The sequence below is a fragment of the Lynx rufus genome, unplaced genomic scaffold, assembly GCF_022079265.1.
Source record: "Lynx rufus isolate CCGP_SWC_20201006 ecotype Redwood Valley unplaced genomic scaffold, mLynRuf1.p SCAF_15, whole genome shotgun sequence".
Classification (NCBI taxonomy): Eukaryota; Metazoa; Chordata; class Mammalia; order Carnivora; family Felidae; genus Lynx; species Lynx rufus.
Window position 1 is genome coordinate 21,314,045 of NW_025814829.1, and position 25,302 is coordinate 21,339,346.

The 25,302-nt window shown below is 55.1% G+C and overlaps 1 protein-coding gene across 1 annotated transcript in view; it reads right to left on the minus strand.

Annotated features, from left to right (window-relative positions):
- Window positions 1-24,816, minus strand: part of SOX13 (SRY-box transcription factor 13) — a 46,210-nt gene extending 21,394 nt beyond the window's left edge. Inside the window, exon 1 of the mRNA XM_047076644.1 lies at window positions 24,396-24,816. The gene's annotated coding sequence lies outside the window, so the exon portion shown is untranslated. The remainder of the gene's footprint in view (window positions 1-24,395) is intronic.
- Between the last annotated feature and the right edge of the window lie 486 nt (window positions 24,817-25,302).

Genomic DNA, 25,302 nt, shown 5'->3' on the forward strand with positions numbered 1-25,302 from the left:
AAAAAAATTTTTTTTTAATTTTTTAAAGCTTATTTATTTTGAGAGAAAGAGAGGGAAGAGAGCATGCATGAGAGAGGAGGGGCAGAGAGACAGAAGGAGAGAGAATCCCAAGCAGGCTCGGCATGGTCAGCAAAGAGCCCCACACAGGGCTCAAACTCACAAACCAAGAGATCATGACCTGAGCCGAAACCAAGAGTCAGACGCTTAAGCAACCAACTAAGCCAGCCAGGTGCCCCTAAAAATTAATGCTTTTTTATAGACTTTTTTTTTTTAATGTTTATTTATTTTTGAGAGAGAGAGAGGAAGCACAGAAGAGGGACAGAAAGAGGGAGAGAGAGAATCCAAAGCAAGCTCCAGGCTCTGAGCTGTCAGCACAGAGCCTGACTCGGGGGCTCAAACCCACGAACCGTGAGATCAAGACCTGAGCCGAAGTTGGAGGCTTAACCGACTGAGCCACCCAGCCGCCCCCAAATTAAAGCTTTTTAAAAAAATAATAAGTAGCGTACAAGAAATACTCAGCAGAATGCTGGGCACAAAGGAGACGGGCACTTCATCTTGTTGAGGTTGAATGAATGAATGAATGAATGTGCCCCCAGGGAACCTCCGCTAGCCCGAGTGCTCAGCCCAAACCAGCACAGGTTCCAGTCACCCTCCTTAAAGTCACTTCAAACATCAGCCTCCACACATGTCTACGCCCACAGCCCCCTCTCGACGTGGGCACCTCCACACTGCATCCTGGGATTGGATCCCCGAGGGCTCAGGAAACAGCACCTGATTCTCTTCCCTCTTCCTGCCTCAGCCGCTCACTGCAGGGGCAGGTGACTGGGACGGGTAGTTGGTGCAAGAGAGAGGATTCGGCAAATGCCAGTCACCAAGAAAGAAGGCCACCAGGCAGTGTCGACAGGAAGAGAGCCTGGAACCCAGAAGGCCAGCATGCGAGTAATCAGCAAACCCACTTTGGCCTCATTCTCTCCTCCCTGGGATGTACCTCCCCCGCAAGGAGCCACAAGAGAGAACGGAGAAAGACAGCGAGAGAAGGTCTGGGGGTTTCCCGAGCAATTCAAGCATCTAGCTCCCCAGCTTGGGCAGACGGTGGAGGAACCAGGTGACCCGCAGCACTGAGGTCATGGGGGCGGGGCCCCTGGGCTGGACCTGGGCACCCTGGCCTCACCGTGAGGCACCGGCTCAGGTCTGCGGCTTCCCCCGTCGCCTCCCCTTCCCCCGTCGCCTCCCCTTCCCCCATCCCACGGCTTCTGGGTGGGATGCCACCTGTGCCTTGTGTAAGCCTAATCACCACCATCTCCCCCAAGACAAGCTCACTCATCGGAAACCCCAATTCGGCGGCTCTTGCTCAAGCAGCATTCATTCTGCAGGCGAACAAAGCGTTCCGTTCTTTTTCTCCGCGAAGGCCGTGTTTCCTCCCCCATTATCTACCCCATCGGCAGCCAAGCCTGCCACAAAAGCAAGATTTCTTCTTTCTTTTTGTTATTTTCGTGGTCTCCTTTATTTATGGGTGGCTGTTTTTTCTTGGCTTTGGCTCCTTTTCAGAAGGGCAGGGAAGCAAGGGGAGGAGAGCAGCATGATAGGGAATCTCTGATTTCACCCCAAATGCTCATCAAACGCCCCCCCCCCGTGCAGCCGCCTGCACCCCAGTCTGCCTGCATCACCAGCACCCTTTGGAAACGGAAGCAGGACCACTTCAACGGAAGAGTCATACCGGCAAAGCGGTAGGATGAGGTGATTCTGGGAAGGACCCTGATATCTGGAGCTCACAATGCTAATAATAAGATAGTAAGGGGGACAGTCAAAATAACGGACTAGTGATGGGCACTGCCCAATTAGATGGGACTCATGGGACAATCAGATGAGGTGGCAGGTGCTGACCACAAACAACTGGTTGACACGCTGGTGTGTATCAGCTGAAGACCCCCTGTGATCGTAGCTAACGTTAACTGAGCATTTACTATGTGCCAGGCACCTTTCACATATTAATTTATTTAGGTTTCATAATAATCAGAAGTAGATGGTATTATTGCCTCCGTCTTAGGTGGAGAAACCGAGGCCTAGAGGTGATTTTGAGCCCAGCAGGCAAGTATCAGAACCCAGCTCTCAAACACCAGGAACGGAGCACACAATATGCTAAGTGTCACGTTTAGGGATAAGCTCTTTTAATTCTTTCAACAGTCCTGGGAATAGTCGCACCACTTGCAGAGATAAAGCGACCCAAAGCCAGCGTCCCTACCACGGCATCTTCCGGGTGCATGAGAGGCAGCATTCCGGAAGGCACAGGGCTGCTTTCGCCCCTGACCTCCCTTCCGGTTACAGCTTCTTTGTTTTCTGGCCTTCTTTCCATGCCACCTGTCCCCACGCCTCCACACCTGCTGCCTTAGCTTCCCACCCATGCCGTGCTCAACGGCATCGCGCAGAACTGACTGCTTCATAGTCCCTTGCAACACACATGCCTAATGAATGGTTGCCCTCATTCTTATTTTCTTATCATCCTTTTTCCTAAATACAAAGGATATGTGCTCATTGTAGAAAATCTGCAAAATTTAGGGTAACTGAGAAATTTGAAAGTCACCCATTTCCCACCAATCTGGAGGTGGCCACTGAACAGAATTTGGCAGATTTCCATCAAATCTTTTTTTCTATGCAGTATTCTTTTCCCCTATTGAGCTCATAAGCAAGTTTTAGACTACTTTTCCCCTCACTTAATAGTCTGTCATGGGGCGCCTGGATGGCTCAGTCCGTTAAGCATCCAACTCTAGATTTTGGCTCAGGTTATGATCGCGTGGTTCGTGGGTAAGAGTCCACATCAGGCTGTGCGCGAACAGTGGGGAGCCTGCTTGGGATTCTCTGTCTCCCTTTCTCTCTGCCCCTCCCCGAATTGCACGCACGCGCTCTCTCTCTCTCTCTCTCAAAATAAATACACTTAAAAAATAAAAAACAGTCTATCAGGGGGAGTCTTCATGTTCCTAAAACATCAGAAATTACTGAAAAAAAAATTGTTTTTAATTCTTTACAAAGTCGACTGTAATGTTTGCACATCCTCCCCTCTATGGCTGCATCACAATTTCTTTTTAACCAAAGCACAGGGTTGAAATGGTTCCACTCTTGAAATTTTCTGTTACTTAAACCTCTCCACCCTCAAAGTCACGCACTCCCTGGACACCTCTGGTGGGTCACGGCCATTCGGCTCCCGTGACAGATGGGAAGGAGAGCACCCTGACAATCTGAGGACGGGCAGGGCAAGGCAGCGGAAGGACGTCACCTGCCCCCTCCTGATAGGCTGGGGACAGAGTAGCAAAGGGAGTACAAGATGGAGGGTGGAAAGATGGGGGCCCGGAAGCTCAGGCCCAGGGTCTGACAGCTTTGACTTTGGGGAAGGCCTGCCGCAGCATTTCTCAGGGCCTTGACTTCCCCCAAAAAGATGGAGAACTATCACGAGATACCACTTCACACCCATTATGATGGATTATTTTTCTATTTTTTTTTAATGTTTATTTATTTTTGAGAGAGACAGAGAGAGAGCGCGTGCGAGCAGGGAAGGGCCAGAGAGAGAGAGGGAATGAGACGGGAATCCCCAGCAGGCTCTGCATTGTCAGCGCAGAGCCCGATGTGGGGCTCGAACTCACAAGTTGCGAGATCATGACTTGAGCCAAAACCAAGAGTCAGCCGCTCAACTGACTGAGCCACCCAGGCGCCCCAATGGATTGTTTTTTTTTTGTTTGTTTTTTTTTAAAAGAAGTATTGGCAGGAATGTGGGCAGTTGTTGATGGGGACGTAAAATGGTGCGGCCACTGTGGAAAACAATATGGCAGATCCCCCCCACCCTCCAATTAAACGTAACCATAGCCATCCAGCAATTTCACTTCTGGAATATACCCAAAAGATACACCCAAAAGATTTGAAAGCAGGGTCTATGAAGAAATATTGTACACCCACACTCATCACAGCATTATTCACAACATCCAAAAGGTGGAAAAACAACCCCAAGTGTCTATGGAAGGATGAACAGACGAAATGTGGTGTGTGTGTGTGTGTGTATAATATATATATATAATAAAACAGACTGTTATCAGCCTTAAAAGGAAGGTAATTCTGACACCCGCTACAATGTGAATGAGCCTTGAAAACATTATGCTAAGGGAAATAAGCTAGACACAAAAGGACTAATATTTGGTTCTGCTTATATGAAGTAGGAGTAGTTAAATTCATAGAGACGGAAAGTAGAATAGAGGTTACCAAGGGCAAGGAGAGGGTTGGAAGGGGGAGTTGTTCACTGGGTACAAATTTCAGTTCAGGACGACGCAAAATTCTGGAGATGGTTGGTGACGATGCTACACAACGTGAAATGTACTCGCTGCCCCCGAACTGTACAATCAGAAACGGTTAAAATAATGGGGCGCCTGGCTGGCTCAGTCGGTTGAGCATCCCGCTTGGGCTCAGGTGATGATCTCACAGTCTGTGAGTTTGAGCCCCGTGTAGGGCTCTGTGCTGACGGCTCAGAGCCTGGAGCCTCCTTCAGATTCTGTGTCTCCCTCTCTCTCTGCCCCTCCCCCTGCTTGTGCTCTGTGTGTCTCTCTCTAAAAAATAAACAAACATTAAAAAAAAAAAAAAAAGACGGAGACCATGAAGCTGCTAATAATTTATTTACACTTTCATGGCACCTTTAATCTTGCAGATGGGCAGAGGCAAGAGCATAAACACGGCCTCACAGACTGGGGACCAATGTCAGACGGGCGTCAGGGAGAGCGGCAGGCTGGAGACTGGCTACCTTTGGAGAACCCCATGCTCACAAAGCCATAATTAACATCACTAATTGAAGTGTCTAGAAAAGGCCAGAGCCAGACAGTGCCAGACCTGCCCCACCAGCTAGAAGGCTGTCCCCTCCATGCTTCCCTCGCCTCTAGGAACAATTAAAGGCTTCCACCTGCCATGCAGAGACAGGTGTATTTGGGATTCCTCAGCAGGGAGGGAAAGGGATCTGGGGGCAGGAAGAGGGGGAGAGAAGAAGAGATTAGGTTCCCTTACAGTCGGTTCCTTGGCCTTCCCGAACTCCTTTTCTCCGATGTCCTTCTTAGGGTGGCCGTTTCAAGGAAAGCACTGGGCTGACACCTAGTTTCCAGAACAGATCTGCCCCAACTTGCTGTGCACACCGGGGCCAGGCATCCTACTGCTCTGGGCCTCTCTCAAGGTCCGTGAGGAGAGTACATAGCGACAGTGGTCCAAATGGAAGCTCTAAACCAGAAGGTCTGAGCTAACAGAGGCAGGGGACGGGGTGGGGGATGGGACAGACGGACCTGGGAGAGAAGGGAAATGATCAGGGACTCATCCACTCATTCCACGGATGCTGGCTTCCGAGGGCCACCCGAATTGTCCTTTTCCTCCTCGATGAATGGCAGACTGGGACCAAAGTCCCATCCAGCCCTAAGATTCATTTGCTATTTCCATTTTCTATCAGCGGTGCCTTTACTCGTAAAGGTTGCCCCAGTTTCCACTTAAGCAAGAACACATCACAGGGTCCCAGTATCTCTAAGAGCTGCCTGTGCTCTGTGGCCAGGCTGACGGCGGTCTACCACAAGGGACCCTTACGCACTTTCTATGGAAACCAAAAGGCCACTGGCATCTTTGTCCATCTTTGTCCAAAGAGGGTGGGAGAGGAGCTTCTCCTCCCTGCCCCTGCCTCCCCAAGCCCTCCCTCTGCCCCCACTGGACCATTAGAGCCACTCTGTTTCCCTTCCCCCACAGCCTGCTGCCCTGACCCGGGAGATAGGGGTGGAGGTGGGGGTCAACGCTGGGGTCACTGCAGGCGCCTAGCTCAAAACCAGCTCTGGCGCTTAGAGAATTTAACCCTCTCCCTGCCAGCGCATGACTATCCACCCTAACAGAACTACCTGAATGGAGGGAAAAATAATTGCAGACGGGGTCCACACAGGCCCGGGTAAGAATTCTGAATGTGCTCTGGAAACAGCACTGGATTTGAAGCAGAAGTTCTGAGTTTGAGCCCCAAGCTCTGAAACAAACTCAGTACGCAGTCCTGAGCAAGCCCTAATTCTCAGCCTCAGTTTTCTTATCTGTACATTGGGGGTCAAAATACCAGATTGCTAGGAGCCTCAGCACAGTGATTTTTTTAAAAATGTCAAAGCACTTCATATGCTTGATGCTTTATAAAGCTCCATACAAGGGAAAGGGATCTGGATGCCTTTAATTCACCGTGGGGCCCAGGAGGCATCACCCGACCTCTAAGGTCTCCGATCTTCCATTTGCACAGGGAGTGAATTATTACTTCTCCCAGAGATAAAATTTTAAGTGGGAAAGGGCTCCAAGGTCTTTGGATGCCGTGGAAACACACGAGCCACCAAGCCCCTGGTTTCCACCTTCAGGCTGCCGCCCAAATCGGCAGAAAGATCGCCACGGCACCTACTGAGTGATCACAACAAGCTGAGCACTTCACAGATATTTTCAGCAGCAACAAGACCCATTTTACAGACGAGGCACCTGAAGCCAAGGGATGGAGGCAGAATCCTATTTCAGATCTGCTTGACTCCAAGTCCAAAACCAGAGCACAAGGGACCTGGAGAAGAGGCTGCTTCCCACAGGCCAGCCAAGCCCGAGGAACCCTCTCCACCGGGAGGGCTGGGTGCCGAGGGGCAGCCTCCACTTCCTGCCGGGTCCTCGCCGACAGCTCCTGAGCTGCCGGGAGTCCAAAGGTTGGTTAAAGGCTGTTTATTACCATGAATTGTTACAACTCACTGGCAGCTGGGTTTTGCGAACTTGCTGGTTTCATGCCTCAAAGCACTCCCAACTGCATGTGAATTTCATAGGTTTTACAACAATCTATCCTACCCCCGCCCCCGCCCTTAGTGACCAGTTTAAGGGACGACACTGGGCAAAGGACAAAGATGTTCAGGGCCGCACGGTCATTTCTGTCACACCCGGCAACGCCCCGTCTGCACAAGTGCGTGACAAACAAGTTCATTCGCTTTCCTGGGCTGCTCCCCAGCACCAGCATGGCGGGGTCCGCACACGGGGGCCCACGCCCCGCCCCTGCTCCAAGCTTCTGGAACACTTGGGGCAGCCACTCTCACCCCTGCTTCTTGGAGTGAATGGGTCACGCTGGTAACAGAATGACCGCAGCAACACGAACCGCAGCAAACACCTGGATAAGATTCCCGCCCGCCCGACGCTGCTCTGAACACTTTCCACGTAGTCAGTCCTTTTAACTGAAACCTTCCAACACGGCAGCATTTTACAGTTGAGGGCTTTGCGGCGAGCGCCTCTGCCTGTGGCATGTGAAGAAGGAAAACTCTGGAAGGCTGAGGGAGGTGTCAGAGCCAACACCCCATCTCCCCCCCCACCCCCGCCCCGCCCCTCTGGAGAGGTGCTCCTCTCCCTTTCCCAGATCCCAGAGGCCAAGACCCAAGGGAGACCCGAGGGAGGGCTGTCGGCACATCCAGGCGGGCCGGGAAAGCAGCACCTCTCCCACCGCAGCACAAGCCCCAACAAGCACCGCCTCAGTGGCTACCATATGAGTAGCAGCTTCCACTCACCAGAACCTTCTCCAAACTGGCCCTGTACCAAGCCAGGTACAGAACCAAACTGGCCCTGTAATATGTACATCACTTCATGGAATCCTTTTCACCTTGTGAAGTAGGTATTTTATTCTCTTCCCACTTTGTGAGAAAACCAGGCTCTAAGAACATTCTAGTATCTTACCGGAAATCACACAGCTCTGAAGCAGCAGAGCCAGCCCTCAAACCTGGGTCTTTCTGACTCCCCCGTGCACCCAGCCTTCCAACCGAAGGCTGTGGAGGTGGAAAAGGGCTCCATCAGTCCTGGCGCCCCGGCCAACTCGGCTGAACCGCGTTGCTCCTGTGGCGTAGCTCTGTTGCCTAGGGTTCTGCCTCACCTCCCCGGACAGATGTCAGCCTCCCTGTGGGCACAGTCTGGTCTCCTCTCCCCCCCACCTCACCTGATTCCCTCACATCATGAGGGCTTGGTAACACTTATCCATTCCCCGAGTATCATATTTGTTCAAAAATACATCATACCCCGGGGGCGCCTGGGGGGCTCAGTCGGTTAAGCGGCCAACTCGACTGTGGCTCAGGTCAAGATCTCACGGTTTGTGGCATGGAGCCCCCTGTCAGGCTCAGGGCTGACAGCGAGGAGCCTGCTTGGAATTCTCTCTCTCCCTCTCTCTCTGTCCCTCCCCCACTCTCTAAATAAATATAAATAAATAAACACTTAAAAAAAAGGCATCTAGAGATTAATAATTCTCAATCCTGTACAACGTAAATTTGCCCATTTGTCAAGAAATGGCACCTGCTGGCTTTCCCAGGAAAGTTGGCCATCCGTACTTACTTGGGCCCTGGCAGGACCAAAGCCGAGGGCGGCATGGGTCCGGGCAGACAGGGAAACGCAATATCCCTCCCCCCTCACTCCTCCAGGACTGCCAGCCCCACACCCTGGGAGCCCACTAGCCCTGGCAGGGAAGCGAAAGTTGTCTCGATTACCAGATGGTTCAGCATGATGTGAGGCAGCAAAAATGTCTTTGAATGGAAAGGAAAAGAACAGGGTTCTGTTGGAATTTTTCATAGAACAATGAGAGAAGTTTCAGTCTGAATGAATGAGCTAGCCATTCTAAAAGTTCTCTGAAAACATTCTCTGGTTCCCCATTGACCTGCTCTGACCTTGGTGGTCTTTTCCTAACTGCAATCTAAGCTAATGCCCCTTTTTTCTACTGTGCAAGGCTCAGGGCTGGTAGCTCAGCCACCATTGCTCCTTAAAGTTTCTGGCACAGAGGTACCCCACTAACAGTCATCTTAGCAGGACCCAGGGGTGGCTAATGAACCCCAAGCCCGGTAGCAGACCCAGAGTACGAGCTCTATACACACTTACTGAACGTAACTACAAGAAATCGGATCTTGTAATTCATCCTTTCATGAACCCCTGGAAAGAGCCTTGAGCTAGCTGAGGAAGAGGATGTCAACTCAGAGAACACAGGACAAGTAACCCATCTGGGGACCGAGTGGCCGTCAGCTGCGTGAGGAAAATAATAATAGTCCAAATCTCACAGCTAGAAACCAGGCCCGTTCTCTCACCGCCCAACACCCCTTTCCCCCAACACCCCCCATGCACACATTCTCAGCCCCGGCTCTTTCCACAGTTCCACAGAAGCTTCGATCCTTCCAGCAAATCTGCCCTTGATCCAACCACCCAAGGGCACCAACCAAGCACCCGGTTGGGATGCAAGTAACTCACTTGAGTGGTTTGCTCTCTCCAAAGCGGCCTGGGCTCCTCCCGGCCATGAGGCAGAGGTGAGGGCATCCGGCACCACTGTCCCTGACTCTAAGAAGCTCCCCCGCCACTGCAGGGTTCTCTGCCCTTTGGCACCAGGGATGCCTGGAGGACGCTGACCCTTTGAAGAACGGCCAATGCGGCTATTTCTCGTCAAAGCCAGCTGGGAGGAGACTGAGGAGAAGTCAATGAAGTCGACTTACGTGAGTGGACACAGGAAGGGGACTTGCTTCCAGGAATAGGGACCGGTGATGAGTCCAGGGGGTCGTGGAGGCCAGCCCGGGGGAGAAGGTGCCACGGGCACTGTTCCTGCCCTCTGCATCATCTTCCAGGACCCCCCACAACAACCTGCACCACAAAGCCCAGGCACCCACAGAGCTCTATCTGTGGCCCGATCTCGTGGTCACCAAGCTCAATTCCATCCGCTCAGCACTTTTGCAGAAAGGGGGTTGTTTTTCTTGTGCGCCACTCTTTCCACAGGGGCGGCCATTTTGCCCGCTCACCCTCTTCCGGGATCTGCTCACACACTCTTCTTCCCTTGTAGGTGTCTTCCCAGATCTGCTCTCTTGAGAAACTCTACGGTGGCTCTGTTCCAAGCATCACAGCCCTGACCCCACTTCACAGGGAGAAATCTGGAGCCCAAGGCCCGGTGAGCATGCACGAGGGAGGGAAGCCCACTCACCCCAGGTACAAGAGCCATTAGGGATCACATGGGGATGCTGTGCCATCCAGAAGGGCTTCTCCCCACACGGGGCTGGGCTCAAGTTGGCCCCATGCTGAAGTTATTCCCTAGCACAGGCCAGGACACCACACAGTCCATCATAAATTGCTGACCTGCTCCCCTTTCCTGTTTAGCCCCCGCCGTGGCCCCTAAGAGTCTTCCCCCAAGAAGACTGGAGAACAGAATGTGCTTGGCTAGAGACCTGGGCGTCTTAAGTTGCTAATAACAGATTCTCAATCTGAAAAACAAAATAATAGAAGGCTTGGCCCTTCCTTTCTGCTCCTCTCATCCTCAACACTGCTTCCTGCAAGGCCAAGAAGAGAAAGAAATGCCTCCTTTGGCCACAGAGTGGGAAATCAACTCCTCCCCTCCCCAGGACTCCCAAGGGATCAGTCTCCCCACCCACCCCCCCAGCCTTGCCCCTCACAGGCACAAAAGCCAGGCCCAGAGGAGGCTCTTCTGTGAATGTCTTTGTTTCCTTGTGTCCCCGCATCTCTAACTTCACTTTATCCTTAGGTTCGCTGAGCATCTGCTAAGTGCCAAGCACTGTGCACCAGGTAGGATGTTACCCCAATCCCCATTCACAGAGGAGAGGTGGCTGCGGGGGGTGCCCCAATCCCCACTCACAGATGACAGGTGGCCGCCAGGGAGCAGTGGGGGTGTGGGTGGTGCTAAAGAACAGTGGTGCTGAGGCTGGCCCAGCCCTCTTGGGCTCACACCCATAGCCGGACTCTGTTCCCAGTCACCTACCCTGTGCAAGAGCCATCTGGGGGGAAATGGGACAGGACTGGGGAGGCAAAGAGAGGAGTCAAAGCCAGAAGCCGCCATCTTTGGAAAGAACCATAGTAAAAGACAAATCTGAATGTTCCCAGGGATAGATTATAAAAATTGTGTTCAGGGTATAGGTTATGTGCAAATTGCGTGTAAATACGTACGTGGCCCTTGGACAAACCCACTTGTCACTGCTGCTCTCTCTGCCCTGCTCGTACTCAGGCAGTCTGCAAGCCACCTAGAAAGCTACCTGACCACCTCACCGGGACATTCCAGAGCTTTGCCCCTCAGCCCGGCTTCTCTCTTTAGCCTCCCCTCCCCTTGCAACCACCTGAGAAAACAGGCGTGCAGAGGATTTAGAGACAACGGGGCTGTGCCCACACCGGGCACAGTCAAGCTGGCAGGTGAGGGAGGAAAGGGGGAGAAGGGCGGCCTCAGCCAAGGTGAACATCCTTCCCGATCTAGTCTCGGGATGGGCTCCATGGGACTGTCAGGAGACCCCTTGGGCTCCAGTTGTCAACGCCTCAACCCTTCCCATCACCAATTGCTCAAAACCAGTGGCAGGAGGCCAGAGGGTTCTGCGGCCAGATCCCAGAGTGGGTTTCCACTTGGTCTGCACGGGGTCAGACATGCCACACGGACCAGCCTTGTCCCTGCCGGCATGGGACTAGGAAGCCCCGCCACTCGGAGGCGTCTCCGTCTCTGAATCTCAGAGTCCTCATCCACAAAATGAGGGGTCAGATACCCTCTGCCCTCCCCGACTCACAGGGTTTCTCAGGCACCCGAAGACAAGCCGCCCGGAAAGAGGCACACGGTGGAGACGGCAGGATGCCGGACTGTGACAAAGTGTCTGACTCCACATCTGGATTTGAAACTGCAGCAAACATTACCAGGGTGGCCGTCATTGCCCTCATCTGACTCTACGGTCACAGCATCACAGCATTCTCGTCTTCTCCTAGGAGGGGTCAAAACCATCCTTGCCAAATTGCAGATGGGGAGAGTGAGGCCCCAAGAGATGAAGGGACAAGCCTGAGGGCACGGAGGCTGGACCAGGGCCTCGGCCCCAGCTGCCCACTGACCCTCAAACACCAGCACAGCAGTCCGAGGAAGACGTTAGCGGCTCCTGGAGGGTTTCACCCCAGGGGTTTCCCGTAGGAAAGAAAGGCAGGACAGGGGCCCCAGTGCCTGATGCGCAGGGAGCGACAGCTGGGCTGGGCACACCGGCCACAATTCTGGGGTCAGCCAGTCCCCCCTTCAACCTGGCAGGTCTAGACGGTGCCCCAGGAAGGCCACCGCTGGTCCTTCGGATCCTGGGCCTCCCGGCCCGACTGACCTGCCCAGGAAGGGGGCAGCCTGGCCATTTCCAACTTGACAATGATGGGAAGAAGACAGACCACCATTTCCATGAGACAGATAACAGAAACCAAGTTCCAAAAAGGCTTATGACATGGACAAGACAGAGAATAATCCCGACAGTTCCCTTTACTGTGCAATTGCTGTGCATCAGCCCATGGCACACCTTTTTCTAGAATCCTCACAATAAGTTGCCACAGGGGAGACCCCATGGCCCCATTATATGGATAAGAAAAACGCAGCTAAAAGAAACTAGGTAAGGGGCACCTGGGTGGCTCAGTCAGTTAAGTGTCTGACTTCGGCTCAGGTCACGATCTCGCAGTTTGTGGGTTCGAGCCCCACATCTGGTTCTGTGTTAACAGCTCAGAGCCTGGAGCCTGCTTTGGATTCTGTGCCTCCCTCTCTCTGCCCCTCAGACCACTCACGCTCTGCCTCTGTCTCTCAAAAATGAATGTTAAAAAAAAAAAAAAGAAAAAGAAAAAGAAATTAGGCAAAATGCCCAATATTGAGACTCAAAATCCAAAAGCTACAAATCCAGAAGTTTCTGACTATACAGCTCCAGGGTGTTTTCATTGAATTATCCTTCTCCTAAAATGAAGACTATTCCAGAACGAGACTGAGTTATTCATAATGTGTCGGTGTGGAGAGGAGGAAGAAGAAAGGTACAAAATGATGACCAAAATTGGCACCCAACCCTGGAGCAAGCTAGGGATGAGCCTGAACTTCACCGGCCATGTAGGCCCTTTTATCAGTCTGACCCAGGCCACCTCCCACCCACCCCAGTCATCCTCACCATCCTGTAATGCAGGCGTGTACTTTCACACGCCACGGGGCTCTGGCTCTGCCCCTGCCTAGAACGCCCTTCGTACATTCTTGACCAGAAAACTCCTACACCTCACTCAAAGCCCAGCTCAAATGCTGCCCTTTCTTTAAAAACCATTCCTGAGTTATTTATCCAAGGGATACGGGTGTGCTGTTTCAAAGGGACACATGCACCCCATGTTTATAGCAGCACTATCGACAATAGCCAAAGTATGGAAAGAGCCCAAATGTCCGTCAGTGGATGAACGGATAAAGAAGATGTGGTATAGATATGCAGTGGAGTATTACTCGGCAATCAAAAAGGATGAAACCTTGCCATTTGCAATGACGTGGATGGAACTGGAGGGTATCATGCTAAGCGAAATTAGTCAGTCAGAGAAAGACAAACATCATATGACTTCACTCATAGGAGGACTTTAAGAGACAAAACAGATGAACATAAGGGAAGGGAAGCAAAAATGATACAAAAACAGGGAGGGGGACAAAACATAAGAGACTCTTAAATATGGAGAACAAACTGAGGGTTGCTGGAGGGGGTTGTGGGAGGGGCGATGGGCTAAATGGGTCAGGAGCACTGAGGAATCTACTCCTGAAATCATTGTTACACTATATGCTAAGTAATTTGGATGTAAGTTAAAAAAAATTTAAAAAATTAAAAATCATTCCCGGGGCGCCTGAGTGGCTCAATCGGTTAACCATCCGACTTCAGCTAAGGTCATGATCTCACAGTTCGTGAGTTCAAGCTCCCCGTCGGGGCTGTGCTGACAGCTCAGAGCCTGGAACCTGCTTCGGATTCTGTGTCGCCCTCTCTCTCTCTGCCCCTCCTCCACTCGCACTCTGTCTCTCTCTCAAAAATAATAAATAAACATTAAAAAAAAAAATCATTCCCTAATAACCCTAGAAAAGTTGATGGCGCCTCCAGGGCATCCCAGAGTCTTTTGAGATCCCTGGTCTCTACTCCTTGACTGGACTGCAATTATGTATTCAGGTTCCGGCTAGCTCCGAGCCCCAGGGACAGGGACGGTAATAGCCTTCTCTAATACAACCCTTACTATTCAAGATACCACACCGAGCACCTCTTCACATGTAACAGTCACAGCAGCCCCTATTATCACTCCCACGTTACAGATGGGGAAACTGAGACTCAGACAGGTTAAGCTACTTACCCAAGACCACACAGGCAGTCTGGCTCCAGAGTCTGCCTGCCCAGGCTGGTACTGTCTTGCCTCCCCATCCCCAATGCAGTGCCTGGCACATGCTAGGTGTTCAGTAAAGGTTTGTGGCATAAAAGGGTAGAGAAGGAGGAAGGTATTGCCTCACCCCGGCTACCCCCGGCTCCGAATCCCACCTGAAATTCCTCGGCCCCGCATATCCCTACTTCTGGTCCCACCTTCTGACATCCAGCGCTGCTTTCTTGCCCAAACCTCCAGGTGCTTTTCCTATCTCCCGTCCATTCCTTCCTTGAGTGTCCCAGCAGGGGTGAGGGGTCCTGCTGTCTTTCCAGTGGGAAACTGAGACCCACAGAGGCCTCATGGCCAGCGGATCTGTTCAGAGGCAAGTCTCCTGCCCATGGGGCTGGCGCCTCGTTCGGACTGGTTTTACCTCTGCCTCCGGCAAGAAAAAACAAGCAAGTTGCAGGGGCAGTGTGGAGGTCAGCACCTGCCCTTTCCTCGCTGCCAGCACCCCCTGGCTGACCTGACCACTGGTCTCTGGCTGGGCCTGAGAGCCGAGGAGGGGGGCTGCTCCCCGGGGCTAGGGAGGAGGAGACAAGAGGCCCTTTGTGTCTGCAGAGCTCCTGAGACACCTGTTCTCCCTCCTGCCTGCCTGTGGCCTCCCTCCCTCCTGGCCGGGCTGTGTGCGGCCTTGTTTATCCCACAGCCCTGGCAGCCAGGCCCAGCCTGCTCCCAGCGTGGGGCTCCGGCAGCCCCTGCCAGCACCTGCCTGGTCCTGGCAGCCCCGGGGGCTGCGGGCCAAGCACAATCACCCTGCTGTTGACACAGTTGTTGATTTTCAGGAGGGCAGGGAGGGACGGGAGAGAAGGAGAGAAGCGGCGAAGGCATTTAACGCCAGCCTGGCTAATTTGCAGTTGGTCCCAGCAATCCTCTCCCGCCCCAGCGGCCTGGGAGAGAGTTTGGCTTCCAGTCCCCGGCCGCCTGGGCCACACACCCGAGTCCCGCCTAAACCCGCAGCGTCACACCACGGGCAGCCCCCCACACACAACTCAGCCCCCCCCCCACACACACACAACTCGGAGCAGAACAAGGCCTCTGGGCTCCAGGAGCCTCTAGCCACCCTGTTTTCAAATGCCTAGCACTCCTCCTCCCTCCAAAGTCCTGATGCCCCCTCGGGCCCTGGTAAGGGACAGGACCAGCTGCCATGCCCTTGGGGTGCCAGGTAGGGCCCCTGGTTGACCAGAAGGGATCTGTCCTTACAACCTTCTCTTCTCTCTGAGTTGTTCTTGCCAAGCAATCTCCTCCTCACCCTCCAGGTCTCTAGGTTTCCTCTTACGGGGAGCCTTCCCTGATTGCCCAACTCTGATGGCAGTGCCCCTGTAGCACTCCGCCCTGCACCTCCCGACCCCCGCTTTGTCAGTCAGTATCTGACAATGACTTCCTTCTCTTTCCCTTCCTCACTAAGTAGAACAGGGCCGTGCTGGTCTCCTAGCCCCAGCGTAGTAGGGCACAGCCGTGAGGCAAGCACTCCCCGCGGACCCGCTGAGTGGCTGCGTGAACGGAGCAGGCCCCCACAGGCCCGAACATCCACTACACCTCCACCCCAAGTTCCCTCTCTGACAGTCACCTCCTGGATTAATAAGGCCCTGTGGCCGGTTAAAAGGCTTCGAGAATTACCCACCAGCCCATGAATTTAGATTGGTCAATCCGCTTAGCCAGTTATCTCCTCAGAGATCAAAGAACAAGATATTGAAGGACAGGGATGGGTGAGTTTTGAGCATGAGACAGGGAGACAGGAGGGCAAGGACTCAAGGAAGATCCTATGGGTCGGAGGCCAGCAAAAGGGTCCAGTAGAGGTTGCTGTCGGGCCAGACAGGAACTCCCCTCTCCTCGTATGTGCCCCCCTCTTCAGTCTTCCCTGCCCCTTCCCTCCTGGGGCTCCCACATCCATCCAGCCTTGACTCGGGAATCAGGAGGTGCCTCGCTGCTATGGCCACCTGGCTTCTACGGCCAACGGTCCCAACAGGACTCGGGCTCTGCGAGGAGGGTGGTAGCTACACAGACCCTCACTAAACCGCCCCCCCCCACGCACACCCCCGCTCACAACTGACCCTCCCCTCAATTCTGGTTCCCCAAACTCCAAGTCGATCGGTGCCCAGAAAGGGGTACCAAAGAGCCAAATCACCTCCAAACTTGGGGTGTCATGATGAGGAGGATGGAGCTGAGGCCAGGCAGAGCTGCCAGGAGAGACGTGAACTTACATCCTGGAAACCACGGGTCCCCGACGTTCTGCCCAGTTCCAGTAAGGCCATCATGTACCTCAGAGCCCCATTCACCCAGACTTGTACACTTATCACAACTTAACATGGCGGTCAAGCTCATCCCTTGACGTCCTCAGATACCAAAGAGAAAGTTCTCCTGCTACCCACACCTCTTTTCCGGGCAAGATGTGACACAGATCCCCTTCCTCCGTTCTTTGACCTGTTTCCTGGCTAGGGCACCTTCACCCCAACTAAGAGAGGCCTCCCCCTCTCTGCCCCACCAGCTCCAGCTAGGGGTCCCCATGATTCCACCACTAACTCTTTGCCTCCATACTCTGCTCTTCCTCCAGCCCCTCATCCTGGCCAGACTCCCAGACACCCTCCACTCCCGGGGAGAGGGTATGGCTGCGGTTCCAGGCTCACAAGGACATAGCAGGAGGCAACTGAATTTACAGAGAGGAAAGCAGGGAAGGAGGGTCACTACCCGCTGCCCTGCCCCTCCCCAGGAAGAATGGGACTGAAACCCCAATCCTTTTGGGGTTTGTCAGGAACCTGAGGCCCTGGAGAATACTGAAGGTCACAGAGGAGGGACAAGAGGAGGGCCTCCCTCTGGCTCTCCTTGGCCTCACAGTCCATTCTCCCCTTTCCTTCTTGAGGCTGGTCTCCCTGGGGCTCTCAGAGGCACTTCCTGGTCTCCCAGAGGCCAGAGGGGCTACCAGGGTCTAGAATGCAGCACCCCTGCCCGGGTTGCCTATGCACGCACGCATACACGCACACGCTCGCGTGCCCTGGCCAACCAGCCAGGAAAGGGGGGAGCCAGGTCAGCCACAGAAACAGTAAGGGCTGGAGGGGCCACTCCCTCTATTTTCAACAGCTCCCTATTCATTCTCCACTCCCCTCGCCCCACCTGCCTCTGAGAACCCAGTCATACCTGCACCCAGGCCTCCTTCCAGCCCCTCCCCACTAACCTTTTATTCTCCCTTCCTTCCCCACCGCACCCACCCCTCCGGGGACAGGCCTGGCATCGAAGCCTCACCAGGATAAAGGAATGACTTCAGCTCCTTCAACAGGGCTGGGGGCGGTTTCTAGAACTTCACACCCCGCAGTCAGAAAACTCCCGTCTTTCTCCCCTCTGAGGAGGGCACAGGGCCTGCCTGGCTCAGCCTGTGCGGGCCAGGCAAGAGTTAACTCTTTTGAGTCAGTGTGAGGGCAGCTTAAGGCAAGATTTACTCCCTTTGCTGCCTCCTGCCAGGTGCCAGGGCCAACAGGAGGGCATGGGCCGGGGTGCATGGGCCCACTCGCCTGTCATCCTGAAAGGGTACCACCGGTCCAGTCTTCAGGCTGCTTCCCACTTCCCACTATCACCCCTCCCGCCAGGAACCCGTGTGTCTTCCAGAGAAGAAACACTGACTACTTTTCTGTTACAGCGTGTGGCAGGTTCTGGATATATTTTAAATCCTTCTCACTCTGATTACAAAGGTAACGCACGTTGTGGGACTACTTTCGGAAACTACAGAAACACAGAAATAAGAATAAAAATATGAGCCATAATTAAAAAAAAAAAAAGAAGTCAGCAAAGGGTAGAGGTCTAGCTCCTAGAGCTGGGATGGGTCCCCCTTGGCCCGCTAGCCCCCTGCCCTCTGAATGGCCAACCTGCCCTCTCCCCACCCTGGGGGGATCCTTCAAATGGCGGGACCTGAGCCCCCTGGAATCGAATCGGCAGCGGGGTGCCTCCAGCGTGCCAAGGAGCAGCACCCAGCCCCAAGGTTCCCCGCTCCCTCGGAGGGGGGATGGGAGAAGGCCTGGACCAAGGCCCTCTGGGAACTAGTTTTCACCCCATCCTGTTCCACAGGCTGCACATTCCATTCTGATTCAAGCAGGGGGCGGTGACTGGGGGAGGTAAGGCCGAGGGGAGAAGAACAGTCTGGCCTCCTCTGGGGCGGATCCCCCAGGGAGCTCCAGGCCTGGCAGGGAGCAGACGGGGGGGGGGGGGGGGGGGGGGTGCCGGAGTTCCTGCCTGGTCTGCGGGCCCCTTCTTGTTCTCTCCTCAAACCAAAACACTGAAACCCCACCTTCAACATGTCCCCAGAAGATACAGGGGACAATGTGGGGGGAACACTAAACCTCTCCCCACTCCCAGCCTGGCCACAATCCTCTGGGATGCTTAAATGTTAGAGTACTGGGGGGGGGGGGGGGAGTCCGAAGACTGTGTGTGTCCAGGGGACTGAACGCAGGTTTGACAGGGTGTGTCAGGCTTCCCAGAGAGACCGAAAGGGCCTGGGTAGAGGATGCTATTTAGGAAACAACGTGGAAGCCGGAGACACTGTCCGCACCTCTTCCTCTACCAGCCCATTCACACCTCTCCCCCCCGAAAACACACTCCTGACTGGACACGGCAACCTTTGGGCACACCTCTCAGCCCCGGCTGCTTGCTCTCCTGGCTCACTCCCACGCGCACACTTAGTGCTGGGATGCTGAGCCACACGCGCGGCACATCCCGGGCCATGCCCAGGTCTTGGATTTGCCTGCGGATGACCTTGGGAGGAGGTAGGGGAACCCCAGACACTTCCTCCTCACCACACGGCCTCTTGGAGGTCTGACCACTGTCAGTGTTCCACGTCTGGGTCCTTCTAGATCCCCCCCCCCGCCACAGCACCTAGTGGGTCAGAGGGGAAGGGAGGCAGGGGCCACAGGGCCCCTGGCTCTGCCTAAATGAGGCAGGTCCCAAGAGCAGAGGGTCCTCTTAAATAAAAGAGGGGCAGGAGAGCTAAGAACATGTCTGGAGTAGCAGGTGGTAACCTTGAGGTTCTATGCTGTGGGCCACACAGGGTAGACAATAACTTTTTCCTAGGGGAGCTCCAAGGGCCTTCACCACCCTCAGGCTTGGGCAGGAATGACCTCAGGGGTCTCTGGCTAGGTCCAAGAGATAGAACAGGCACTCGGGCCCAAATGGACACCCTACTCCACTGCACCCACGCTCAGGAAGAAACCACGATGTCACTGCTGCTCAGAAAGAGTATCTGAATTTTGCAAAGAAACAGAGTCACCCGAACCAGAGAAGCAAGCAGAGGTCGGAGGCAGCCTTGCTGAACTGGCCTGTAACAAATCTCCTAATCGAGGCTTCCCAAGGAGCTGGAAGGGGGACTCCAAGGAAGAGGCAGCCAAAATGGAGGTGACCCCAAGCAAAGACCCCATCCAGGGCATGCCTTCCTGCTTGGGAGCAGGGAGACCGGGAGATGACAGGAAAGGTGAAAGCAATCTTCCACGGGCCTTGTGACAACCTTCCTGGCTGACATAGCCAGGTTCCAGAAAGGGGACTAGCAAAGGGTGAGGACTTCGGCGAGTTTGGACAGGAGCGAGGCCTCTTAAGCAAACACTGAGCACAAAAATAATTCCCATTCAAAGCACGACTTACTGTGGGCCTGGCTGGGCCTTCCCAGCACAGAGCCCTTTTCAAAGGCTCCCCTTTACCTCTGAATGTGGCTGGGGGGAGGGGCGCGCAGGCATGGTGGCATTTGAATTCCACTCTTTCCCAGAGGCTTCCTGGCAACCTACAGGGAGCTGCCCAATAAAGGCCGGTCTCAAAGCACCCCCAGAGAGGAGTAAACCCGTGTAGAATGTCAGCTCCTCAAGGGCAGGAATGTTAGATCCTCTGGAGGAACAGGCCTCTCAAGCAAACGTGTGTCGGGCAACAGCACACCCCAGGCCCATGCCATTCATGCAGTGCCACCGAAGGCTTAACCAGAGGTGAGCTCCCGAGCTGTCAGAGGTAAGCACTGTTGCTGTTATTGTCCCAGTTCACAGACGGGAGAACGGAGGCTCAGAGGCGTGCAGTGATGAACATCTCTCCCAGCTCTAAATCTTTCCCGGGTACATCACGTGGCCCTAAATCTGCCCATGATGAGAGGAGCAGCATGTTCAGAACGGGGCTCTCCCCACTAAGGAACGACGGGGTAAGGATGAAGCTGGAATGTGAGACGCTTCTCCAGCCGAGGCAGCATTGGAAATCGCCCTTCACCGCCACTGACCCCAACACTCCTGATCATGACATCTGAGCTGGGGGATAGAATGCCCTCTCTGGGCAAGAGCAAAGAATAGTTAGTGAGACCTGCTGTCTCCACCCCCAGACCCATCTCCCCTTGGCCCACCCTTCCTCAATCCCCCCCACCCCCCACCTCGATTCCGATCCAGCCTCCTAGTTAGCCTCTTCCATTCCGGCTCCCCTCCAAACTATCCTCTATTAGCAGCCGGAGCGACCTCTCTCTTTTACATTTTTTCCCACTTACAAGAGTAATTCATGGCCATTGTAGAAGATTGGAAGAATCAACAGAAGATGACGGAAATAAAAATCACCCATTGTTCCGCATCTGGAATTAGCTCTGTAAACATCTCGAGGCAGCCTTTGAATCTTTTTATGTATGTGTGCAGGATGTGCATGTGTATACGTACAATTATCCGCGCAGAAGTAGTTTTGTCCTACAGAGCTTTATATAGGTTTTCTTACACTTTTGATGATATACATCTTCCAAATTATCAGCTACTCTTTTTTACCTATGCTTTTTGGGGTTTGGTTTGTATGGTATAGTTGATCGGTGTCCTACACTCCCGAGAGGACAAAAGGATCGAGAGCCAAAACACCACCTTTCCTCCATCTCATCCCACCCCTCGGCCCTCATTTCCCTCCCCTGGGGCAACTCTGATTACCTGTGTCTTGTTATACTCAATAAGCTGTTAAAATCATAAATCAGATGGTGTCACTCCCCGACTTAAAACTCTCCAATGTCTTCCCATCGCCCTGGCCATAAAATCCGGGCTCCTCTGTGACCAGGATCTTTTCTTCCTCTGAGTTCTCCTCCTCCAGCCACATTGCTGTTGCAAAACCTGATCTGGCCTCAGGGATTTTTCATTTGCTGTTCCCTCAGCCTGGAATCCTTCCTTCAGGTCTTTGAGCCCGCTGGCTCCTTATCCCTCAGGGCTCCGCTGAGCCAGCCTCCCCCCAGGGCGGCTTTCACTGGCTTCCAATCCAGGGCCACCCTTGCCTTTCTCCTCGCAGGCAGACATTCTCTAGCACATGACCCTGTCGTATTTCTTCCAAGCCACATAGGGTCTAATGTTGTCTTGGTTACTTATTTCAAGTTATTTATTGCCTGCTTCCTCCCACCAGAAAGAAGACTCCGTGAGGACAGGCACACTACCTGTCTTGTTCACCCCTAAAGCCACGCTGCCTAGCACAGGGCCTGGCACATCACAGGTTTTCAACAAATTTCTGTTGAAGGAATGAATGGGGGGTACTGAGGTACTGACTCTCATCACTGAAAACCAGCCCACCAGCAGGCTCTCCAAGCACCGACCTGGCCACCACCCCCCATGCCCGGGGTGGGGGCTAGGGTATCAGAGAAAGTAAAGAGGAGCCCATTGTCCGAGGTGGCATCCACCCGCCCTTCCCTCCCGTCACCCAGCTCATCCCTTACTGGTGCTGTGCATTCGCAGAGTCCAGAATCAGACAAGGAGCCTGTGACCAACCCAAAGTGCTAGAAAATACTCTAACTGCAAGTGCAAAGTTGAAGATGAAACTTCGTCTCCGATCCCCCCAGGCAGCTGGGATATTCCAGGTTCCCAAGTGAGCCCCAGCAGCAGGTGACCCAGACGCTGGGCTGCCCGGGGAGCAGAGCTCCCCCAGGAACAGCCTAGCCCAATCCCACCTGACTACCCCTCCCACCCCGCCCCTCCCCCGCCCCTCCCTGGGGCCCCAGACACCTGGGCTCCTCTCTCCAGAAATTCACCCAGCTTGAGACACAAATGCACATCCAATCCTGTGCCAGCAGCCAAAGCCAGGATACTCAGGGGACACCCTTGTGGAGCCGCTTCCTTCCTGGGGCCTGATTTCCATGGAGGGAAGACTGCAGGTGGGCCAAGATTAATTTTTAAGAATGAGGAAAAGGAGGGAATAAACTGCTTTTCATAAACACTGTGAAATAATTGGGGGGGGGGGGGCATGAGGGGAGATGATAATAGACTTAAGACCAAACTAGACAAGGACTAGGAAGAATCAGAGAAGTAAAGAAGTGGGAGGCTTCTTCCCTTCCAGAAGTGGACAGCTGTTATAATTGACTACAGGAGCACAATCTCAAAACGCCCTTCTGGTTTCTTTACAAGGTCAGTTAAGTAATAATGGCAACAATAGCTAACATTTCTCCAGCACTTACTACTTGCCAGGTACTGTTCTAGGAGATTCAGACGAACAAACTGAGGCACAGAGCAGGAAGATTAAATTGCTCAAGATCAAGTCGCCAGTGGGAGGATCTAAGATCTAGCATCTAACTCCAGAGCCCCTGACTCAACCACTGAGCTATATGTGGCCCCGTGGAGGGGGGAGGGCTATCCTTTTGGAGTTCATGCCTTCCAAACCAATACCGCTTAATTGATTGTTGGAGGCCAGTTTCAAAGATGTGTGCATAATTCTGCCCGTTCTGCAGAGGGGAAATTCTGTAAAAGTTAAAGGACTCGCCTGAGCTCACGCTGCCCGTAGGAGAGGAATTCAAACCAAAGTGTGCTCAACCCAGCATCTGGAGCACCACTTCCTAAGGGAGCACTCTGGAAACCCGGATCTCGAAACTCCGCCCAGAACCGCAGCATCTCCCCTGGCTTTGGCCAGGCCCCTTCGCCAGCGCCGAGGCGCCCTGCCCGGAAATTCCCACAGAGTCACAGCGAACTTCCCAGGAAAACTCCTCGGCTTCCTCCTAGCCCCTGTCACGGAGGTGGCAGCCAAGAGCGCCGCTGGAGTCCTTGCAGCTGCCGTCGGCCCTCCCGGGGCGGGAGCCGCCGCTCGTGCGCTCGGGGTCCTCCCGGAAAGGTCCAGGGCTGAAGTTCAAAATTCACTTCCCGCCCAGGCCCGGCTCGCGGCCCCGCCCGGGACTCTCCGACAGCCCCCACGTCTCTCGCCCTCCCCAGCCCCAGAAGTCATGGAGCTCCTCCAGCCTGCAAGGCCAGGCGGGCGGCTGGGAAAATCCCGCGGGCAATTCCTGCGCGTCCGGGGACTCGCAGCAGCCGGCGCGCGCGCACACGCGCGTACACACACACACGTGTGTGTGGGCGCGCCCGCTAGTGTGTGCGTGTGTCACAGCCGCCGGCGCGCACGTGTGTGTGTGTGTGTGTGTGTGTGTGTGTGTGTGTGTGTGTGTGTGTGTTTACGTACGGAACGCGCGGGGTGGGAAAACAATGGCGAGCCGCTGGGAACAGAGCGACGGGCCCCCTCCCCACATCCCCGCCTCCCTCCCCCCAGGCAAGATTCGTTTTGCGGGGAAATCAGGATGCGGAGATTCACCTCCGACAGCAAAGGCGGGAGGTGGGGGGTGGGAAGAAGGAGGCTAGGGTGGGAGGTGGGAAGGGGTGAAACAGGAGCGGCCGGAGCAGAAAACAAACAGGATGCAGCGCCCGGCGGGTCCGCTGGGGTGCGAACCTGAGGGGTGGGAAGGACTGCGTGGCCGGCCCCACGCACCGCACCAACCAGGGCGGGGGTGGATCTGCCTCTGGGCGCCCGCACCCGAGCCCCACGCGGGGCGCGCACAGGTCGCCTCAGCTTCCCTCTGGGAAATCCTTGAACTGGGCGCCTAGACAGGCTGGTGAGAAAGCCCCAGTGCCCGTGCCCCCGGCCGGTCGGCGAGGTGGGGGGGGGGGGGCGGGCACCCCAAGGCTGGCTAAGCGTGGTGCGCACGGTCCCCCTCCCACACAGCCCCCCCCCCCACGGCCTTACCAGGCTGCCCCCCCCACCCCCTGCACAGGGACCCGGGTCTGCTCGAGAGGAGCCGCCACTGGCCGGCGTTGTTGGGGGTAGGTGGGGGTCCGTTCCTTCTCGAAAAACTTTGCAAAAGATGGAAACTCGCAGAGACGAGAGCCGGCGTGTGCCCAGAAACGCGGGGGCGCGAGTGTCAAACTTCGGAGGCCTGGGGAGAGGGGCGCAGCGGCGTGCTGCGGGCGCGGAGGGGGCGCACTTACTACTCGGCCAGGCGCCGGGCTCGGGGCTCCGCGCTCCTGCTCCTCCTCCGAACGGGTCCTCGCGGCTGGCAGCCTGGGCTTCCCGCTCACATGCCCCGGCGACGCAGCTGACCGGCGCGCGGGGCTGGGGCGGCCGGGCTGGGAGGAGGCACGCCCCCCGCCGTGGGCCGGGGAGTCGCTCCGGACTCGTGGCCACCCTGGGTCCGCGCCCCACCGCGGGCCGCCGTCCCGGGCGGAGAGCTCGGTTCCGGCCGGGCGGCGCCCTCCGCCGAGCCAGGCCTCTCTCTGCACTCTGCCCTCTGCCCTCTGCTCGCGGCCGTCTCCCTGCCTTCCGCGGTCCTGCTCCCTGACTCGCCGGGACGCTGCGCCGGCCCGCCCGCCCGGCTCTCCGGCTCTCCCGCTCTGCGCCCGGGCTCGGTCCCGAACCAGGGCCTCTCGGCGGCTGGCCGCTGGGCCCGGGCTCAGACCTGGGCTCGCCGCTCCCGGGCCGGGGTTCCAGGACCCGCCACTTGCACAGTTCAGTTCAAGCCGGGACTGGGAGCTGGGCGCTCGCAGCTCGCTGCTGCGAGGCGACTCCACAGCCTCAGAGGAGAAAGAGGGAGGGAGACAGAGAGCGGGCAGGGGGAGGAGGAAGGAGGAAGGGTGGGGAGATGGAGAAGGAGGGAGGGACAGAGAGTTCCCTCCTCCTCCCTGCAGCCAGGTCCATCCAGGCATCCGCAGCTGGAAACCTCTGTCGGAAAGGGGAGAGCGGCGGGGGTGGGTGAGAAAAGAAAGAGGTGGGTTCCGCCCCCTCCCACTGCTCAGGTATGAGGGTCGCTGACTAAGAATCTTCGCTCCTTAGAGCAAGACCCAAGAAGTTGTCCATCCAACTCCCGGCCGCCCTCACCCTCCGGCCAGCCAGGATTTA